Source organism: Dipodomys spectabilis, unplaced genomic scaffold (assembly GCF_019054845.1).
Source record: "Dipodomys spectabilis isolate Male_0828 unplaced genomic scaffold, ASM1905484v1 ptg000312l, whole genome shotgun sequence".
In the NCBI taxonomy this organism is placed as follows: domain Eukaryota; kingdom Metazoa; phylum Chordata; class Mammalia; order Rodentia; family Heteromyidae; genus Dipodomys; species Dipodomys spectabilis.
This window is the reverse complement of record NW_024870989.1, coordinates 2,106,669-2,115,559: the sequence shown is the minus strand read 5'-3', so window position 1 is coordinate 2,115,559 and position 8,891 is coordinate 2,106,669.

Below are 8,891 nucleotides of genomic sequence, written 5' to 3'. Positions count from 1 at the left end.
TAAAAATTGACTTGGATCTGGACTTTGATGGCTCATGCCTGTAATCCTCGCTACTCAGGAGTCTGAGATATGAGGATAGTGGTTGAAAGCCAGCCTGGGCAGAAAAGTCTGTGAGACTCTTATCTCCAATCAACCACCTTAAAACCAGAAATGGCACTGTGGCTTAGATGGTACAGTGGTGGCCTTGAGATGAAGAGCTGATGCACAGTGCCCAGGCCCAGAGTTCAAGGCACACAACCAACAAAAAAATTGACATGGAGTTTTACTATATTATTTCATGATTTTTTAATGAGTGGTTGTTCAGTGAAAATGTCATTGGTTTTTATATTTTGTGTTGGCATAAAATGAGCCTAGTATTGTCTTAAATTAATAAAAAAACTTCTTATTCTATGACTGCATACATTTTGTGGGTAATGGTTAAAACCAAGTTGCCTCTTTAAAATAAAATATTTATATCATCCCCCAAAAAAGAGAAACAAAATAAAATATATGCCAGAAATTTACTCTGTAAATCTTCATGGACTAATAGCCTGTCAGTTTGTTTTAACTTTTAATAAAAAATTAAAGTAATACTGGATAATATGAACCCATTTAAATTTCTTCATCCTTGTCATTTAAGATTCACTTTAAAAAGAAGTTCAACAGGTGAGTGTTTTTTCCTTACTTTTTCAAAGAAATGATCATTTCCTCATTATAGTGTATAGCACAATATACCCAGAAAGCATTTCTTAAAGAAAAAGATTTTTTCCCATTCTTTGGTTTGCTTCAGTCTGTATTTAAACTGCATACCACAACTTACCCACCCTATTGTCTGTCTTTTCATTTGAAACATTTCAAAAGTTTTCCTTCCCTGGTGTGTCAGCCAGCAAAGTTTTACAAAACAGCACGCTTTCATTCATTGTGCTTTCTAAAATATATCTCACAAATGCAAACAATGAAACAATCTGAAACATCTGTGGACTTTTCTACTTATAGTGGAAAAATCACTTTCCATACTCCTTAGAACCAGCTGTTTACAGGCATTAATTGCTGCCAGTTCCATGCTTTACAACAGCTGCATTTGACAATGGCATACACGGTAATTTGTTTACCACATCTGGTTTGTTTTCAGGAAGGACTGTGTTCATAGAAGATGGTAATAGATGAGTTTTGAAATTATGTAGTTTAATAGGGCTCTGAGTTGTGGATATAGAACATCCATTTCAGTGACTAAATTTTAAATTAAATCCTATAAAGTATATTCCTTCAATTTTCTGGGTAAAGTGTTCTACAGTCTAGGTATTTTTAAGGAAGTATTATACGTTGTTTCCTTGGTGACAACGGAATTGAAGGACTTAAAATTTTATATACCATGGCCATCTTAAATGCAGTAGATGTACTTGGGTTGGCATGCAAAACTTTTGGTACGTAAGGTAAGTGCTCTACCACTGAGCCACCTTCCCAGCCCTTCATGCATGCAAAACTTTTGGGACAGCATTAATGTTTGAATCTTGGATAGGATTTGATTGGGAATTGTGGCAGACCTTCATAGTATAAGAAGAAAAACGAAAGGCCATACTAATATTTTTTTGGGGTCGGGTTGTGGGGCCTGAACTCTGGGCCTGGGCATTGTCACTCAGCTATTCAGATCAAGGTTAGCGCTCTACCACTTGAGCCACAGCGCCAGTTTTTTCTTTTTGTTTATGTGGTGCTGAGGAAGCGAACCAAGGGCCTCATGCATGCAAGGCAAGGGCTCCACAACTAAGACACTTTCCCAGCCCCACTAATACTTTTCTCTGCTACATTGTTACATTAGTTTATTCAACACACACATACACACATACAAACACACAGATACACACATTTGTATTATAAAGACCCACTCGGTCTGCAAGAAAATATTTTAATAGGAATTCCATAAAATATTTAGTCTGCTGAGTTATGATTAGAATTTACAGAAATATCTACTTGCTTCTTCCCCTGGACAAGTCATTTTCATTTGTGAAGGTGTTGCCAATTGAATTTAGAATTCCCCAGAAAGATCTATGAGTTAAAGAAAAGTGACTTTCTATTTCCTCCCAGACTGTGGAGAATATCTGAATAGTTCTGGAAATTAAGTTCTTCAGCGTGAAAGCTATGAGAACATAGACTTTCAACTACTTTCTTATTTTATCTTTTAATCAGTCTAGGTTAAAAAAAAATTTTCTCTTTGACATACTCACCACCTTGCCATTGTCTTCTCACAGGCTCCCAAAGCAATAAAACCAACTGAACATATACTGAAACCTTCAAACTTGGAAATCTGAATAAGCATTTCTGTTTAATAAGTCGACAACATCACTTATTATGGTAGGTTATAAAGCTAACACATAAGTCTAGTCTTTCTAACAATGTAGAGTATATTAAATTATGTTTCATTATAAAATATCTAACTCCATGTTTTATTTTATATTTTTGTTTCTGTTGATCCCAGGGCTTAAACTCAGGGCCTGAATGGTGTTTTTGTGTTCTAAACCAGTGCTTGACATATAATCTGAACTGGAACTCCATTTGCCCTGGTGGTTAATTGGAGATAAGAATCTAATGAACTTTCTTATGCAGGTTGGATTTGAACTGTGATCTTCAGATCTTAGCCTCTTAACTCGCTAAGATTACATCCTTGAGCCACCAGTGCCTACCCATGTTGCATATTTTGTGTAATTCAAATTTTCAGCATTGTATAGATGCTCCTAGTACAATAAAAAATAAAAACAACCTAGTTTTCACTGTATTTGATGTTGGTATAATTTGTGGAGGGGAAGGGAAAAACCAAATTTTTTTAAATAGGGATACAGGTCGACCCAGTGCAACAATGAGATGTACAAGATGTTATGTAGAAAAATGAAATTTACAACTTTGGCTCAAGATGGGAGAGAGGGTCGGGAAGGGGAGATGGAAAGGGATGATAAAGGGATTGAAAGGAGGAGGTAACAATTCTTGATGAGAAATATACTCATTACATTGTCCCTGTAATTGTAACCCCTTTGTGTGGTATTTTCACAAAAAAAACTTAAAACATAATAAGGATATTTGTAAAGTATATAATGAAGGAAGAATTTTCATCCTTTACAAAATCTATGCTAAACTATCTATATTTTACTGTACCTTTCCTGCAACCAGTTTGATATAGTCACTCCAAGTTTCTCTATATTCTACTGGAGATTTAATTTTTCGTGTATGTATGTATATGCATATGTATATGTATATGTATATATCTATCTATCTGTATATGTTCCAATGTGGATCATCAAACTTGAAACTTTGCTTTTTTTTTGGCTGTTCAGCAGTTAACCTGGTCGGCTCAATCTGTGACAATATCTGTGCTCATTCTGATCATTCCTTTATTTACCAAACCACCAGCCTTTAAAATCAGCTTTATTTCCAGAGATGATTACCAATCAGTCCAACCAGTATACACCCAGAGGGTTTTAATAAAACAAGCTTTAAGGAAGGAAGATAACATGAAATGACAACTACAAAATTTCTACAGAGACCTGACATCTTTCACATTTCTGCCTTCCTCCTGATACTTCAGCAAGAATTGACTAACACTATAAATAATACTGCAATTATAACTTAAAGATCAGTGTTTTTTCGAACCTGAAGCCTTCTTTCCATGATTTTTGACATAAACTTTTGTGAGACTTTTTATTGTGATGGCATTCCATCCAAAACAAAGCCATGTATATCAAGAAAGCCAATGGTTTCAACTCAGAGTACTAAACAAAAGAGGGCAAAATTAAGGTTAGCTATATATGTTAAGCACAAATATAGGCAATACCAAGATATTTTGAAATTGTATACTTTTACTGGATAAAGTGGCTCAAATCTATAATATTATCTACTTGGGAAACAGAACTTAGAGAATTCCAGTTCCAGGCAAAATGTTTTGTGCTTGTGTTAGGAGGACCTCAGTCCAAGCAGGCCCAGGCATAGTGATACTACCTCAAAATAAGCAATCAAATTATAATCTGCAGGTATGGTAGTGTCAGAGATGCTGTTTCACAAGTATAGGTTTTGATTTCAATTTTCCAATAGCACTGGGAATTTAAATGTGGCATGTCTAAGGTCAAGACTTCATACTTGTCTTACAAGCTCTAATAAAACCTTTACCTCTTTTGCTACTTTTTAAAAGTATAACCATAACTTCCATGTCCCAAACAAATAATTTCATATTACAGATTTTCTTCTATCTATTAAGTAATATGTTATGTCCCACTGAAATCAGACTAAAGATAAAAAACGCATTGTTTTACAAAGTGATTGCATATGGGGAAACAGAATCTCAAAGGTAGCATTTAAGTTGAAGTCTACTCCAAGAGAAGCAGAATGCCTTGAATATGCCAAGGAAAGAGGAATCAGAAGCCAATTCTAATCTTGGAGTTCTAATTCCACCAACTCAGAGACAATGTATTTACAATATTAGTGCTACCCAATCTGTGGTCTTTTATTATTGCAATTACTAGCAAACATGTGGAAGCTATAAGACACGAAAAGTCATTGACACTTCGAATCAAAGACTCATCTCTATAATCCTAGTGATTAAGAAGTACGAGACTTGGGGGATAATGGTTTTCAGGCTAGTAGGAAAGTTCATGAGATTCTATCTCCAATTAACTACAAAAATTTCTGGGCTGGGGCATGGTTCAAATAGTAGACTGACCAATGTTTGCAAAAAACAAAAAAAAAAAACAAAAAAACAGAGCATGATGTATGTTCAAGCCCCAAACTGGCAGAAAGAAAAAGTCCTTAGAAGAATACTATGACAAGAATTATGAATAGGACAGCAGAAACAAAAGAAATAAACTTATTGATATAAACAAACCTTCTCATTGTGAAATATGGCACAAACTGTAATATTTAGGGTTTACCTTTCTATACAGTAGAACTAAATGGCATTTTTACTTGACGAAACTAAGATATAAAACTGTATGCAATAAATAATCACATTACTTTTATCTTTCCATAATTTAACTTGTTTTACTAAATATTTCTCGAATAGTGTAGCTTTTGAAAATCAATAAATGTTGCATTTTCATATATGATTACATATCCTTCCAAGTGTTGTCTAAAATTTATCTACACTGAAATGATTGCTATTGACATCTTTCTGAAGATATTTATACTTTCAGCTGACCTTCCACAAAACTCATACCCAAAATATAACTTTTTAGTATGTTCATGCAAACATAGGAACATAAACACATGTCTCAAAATGTTAATTACTTTTATCTGCTGTCATTAATGAAGTATAACTAATAGAATTAAGTATATACCCTGAGGGAAATAAGATACTTCCTTCTAAATACAGACGTGGAGGCACTCACACAATCACACACGCACACATATATATTTACCACTCTGACTCAGGTTAGATTCCTGACATTGGGTGTCAGCAGTGATCTAATAATCAAATTTTCCAGCCCAGACATTAAATACATTCATAATTCCACACAGACAAAAACACCAGATCATTCAAAATAATGAGAATATTTAACAGAACCAACCAGCGCTGAGCCATCTACTCCCTGATTTCATTCATTCATGATGATGCATTTTTCATATCATAATTAAAAATATTTTTGTCTCTGATTAGCAGAAAATATATGCTATCATATAGTAGAAATTGTAGGTAAAATTAGTTGTAATCTTTAGTAGATCTTATCAAAGACTTCTGTTTCCTTCTTGCAGAGTGTTTCGGGCATTTTGCCCTAATGTCTATAATTAAATTACAAAGGACATGCCATATACCTTAATTCACTTTTCCTAAAGGTTATGCTATGGAGTTGAATCTGATTTGTTTGCTTATTCTAAATTAAATATTCTCAACAACTTGGAATTATTGTTTATGTTACTCCTAATCCATTTGAAATATCAAATAGAACTGGAAATTCCCCTCGGCAATGATTTGTGAATGTCATTAAAGGTTGTGGAGGGATGAAGGACTGAATTATCTAGAATGGATTAAAAATGGCACTGTTATTCAAAGGGCTAATCATTTAGTCAGCTTTTAAAGTGTGGTGTTCTTATTTCATCTAAGAAGATAACACTATGATTTCCATCACATTCTTGCCTGCAGAGAAGTAGAATTATTTCCTTTGTACAGTTGATGTCCAGCTGTGACTTTAGTGAAACCTACAAACAACTGCACAGGTGTATTAGCTGCTCTAGATTTTCAAATTTTCTTCCTGTAGCCCTTGTGATTTGAACCCAGATTCATGGGAGAGTCACATAATCCACAGTAACAAAGCACCACAATATACAAAGACCACGTGCAAAATGAGGTTCAATTTTTTCTTTGTTGTTTCCTTTTTTTATTGATTGTCTTTTAAGGAGCTAAGGGTGTTTATTTCTCATTATTTTTGATGTGACTTAAATAAATTTTCCAGATTTTTCAAATAAAATAAAGAGATATAAAAGAGACCTATTTAGTCACAAAATACAGCTAATCATTTGAGTGATTTTTTTATTCTAATCCTGTTCTCAGTTATCTTCAAATAACGTTGAGATGAACCTAGCATATGTGTAAATTGACATGTATAAAGCACACAGAATTCTGGAATCTTTGGACTGTGACTTCTATATAACTTCACTTAGAAAAGAAAATTATCACTTGGTTCATGTCTGAAGTAATCTACTTAAAACAAGTTTTATTAACTTTATTAATAGATGTCATAATCTATGGTACTGATGCATTGCATAAGTATTTGATTCCTTATGTCCACTGAATTAACATTACATTTATTTTACTTTTTACACATGAAATAATGACATTCATGAGGATAAAACATGCCTTTTTTAATTTTGGTTGCCAAAAGGGAATTATTAGACATTTGGAACATCTAAATATGAACTTTCAAATTTCACTAGGACTTGAATTGTGTTACTTACAACTTTAATATTAAAATAAAAAGCATTACTAAATAGAAAGCAATATTATTTTATTACACCTTAATCCCTGAATTGACTTCATGATAAAAAACAATTAGATTTATATAACAACATATACATACTCAAATGAACTATGAGATACAGAAACAGAAAACTTCTTTTTTGTTTTGTGTTTGTAGTTGTTTATAGTTTGTGATAATTCTGTCTTTTTTACCTTATGCCTGGTATATTCATTGTGTGTCTTCAGGAAGGTGAGGGGTGGGCACAGAACTTTAGGGAAAAGAGTGAAAAATTGCAGCAGTGGAGTTCATTGAACATTGATGAAAGTGAACTATTTAACACATGGGTGGGGAGAGAAGGGTGGGACTGGGAACAAGTGAGGGAACTGAAGACATTTCACAAAAGGAAATGTACTCATTACCTGATCCTTGTAATTAGAATCCATCTATAAATCACCTTAATAATAACAACAGAGAATTTTTTAAAGTCAAACAGAATGTTGCTTGTTAGAATTCTAGATTTTTTTGTTCACTGGTTTGAGCTTGTTGAGTCTATCTCTGAAAATAGCTACATTGACATTCATAGGTTGAATTTTTGAGCTACTAGTAGAGAAAAGTCAATTATGATTGTATGTTTTTTGAGACTGATTCACTTATTTTTTAATCTAATTTGTATTATTTCTGTCTAGTGGTTTTTGGTTTTGTTTTTCCTGTTTTGTCAAAGATTTAGTGGTGCATCATTAGTGCTGATTTAAGATTGTTCTAATTTGTTGATGTACATACTCAAAGCTATAAATATTCCTCTGAGTATTGTCTGTACTGCTGCTGTGTCCCAGAGGAGGTAGTATTTTGTGTGTTCATTTCCACTGAATTCCATAAACGTTGGAACTTTCCTGTATATTTCTTCAGTGACTCACTGATGATTTAACAATGTGTTATTCAATCTCTGTGGGTTTCAGAATGTTATGTGATGCCTTTTGATGTCGAGATCTAATTTGGTACCATCATGGTCTGACAGGATACAAAGAGTAGTTTCGTTTTTATTTTTGAATTATGAAAGATTTTCCTTGTGATATAAGATATGTTCTAATTTGGAGAACATTCCTTGGGCTGCTGAGTGGAATATATATTGTGACACTGGTAGATGAAATACTCTGTAGATATCTGTTAGGTATAACTTGTCAGTACAATTATTTAGCTCTAAAAATTTTTGCTAAGTTTTCACCTGGATGGCCTGTCCAGATTTGTTCAAGCAACCAACAATTTATTTGGATATATGCATGTTTTTAGGGTAAGTAGTATTTCTCTGATGAATTTCTCTAGGATTCAGGACATTGATATTTAGAATTTTTATATCCTTCTGATAGAGAGTTTTCTTTGTCAATATTTAATGTCCTTCTTTGTCTCTTTTTACTTTCATACTACTTTTATTTTAAAGCCATTTTAATCTAATATTTGTATAGCTACTCGCCTGTTTATGAGGCCCATTTTTAATTTGTAAAGATGACTTACAGATGGGTTACAATTACATAAGTCAGATGATGAGCACATTTCTTTTTGAACAGTGTCACCTCTTCACACATATTCTCCCAGTTTTTCCCTTTTAAACTCCCTCTCACATAAGTTGTATAGTTCATTTACAATGTAATGTCTATTGAGTAGCACTGCTGCATTTAAGCCTTTGTCCCACCATTTCTGTATTCCCCCTTGCCCTATCCAAACGTACATATAAGACCAAAGGTGCAGAAATTTTAAAAAATGGCATCAGAACATTGAAGGAAAAAGCAAAATAATAAAGAAACTCTCAAAATCATTTCTTGGAGATCATTTTAATGAACATTATTTTATATGATAATATTCGTACAGCTATTGATCCTTTGTGATCCTCTCCAAAGGTCATCCTCCTTTGATCTCACTGTATAAATATTTAGAATCCCATATAATTTATCATGTCCAAGTGTAATGTTTTCTCTTTTACCATCC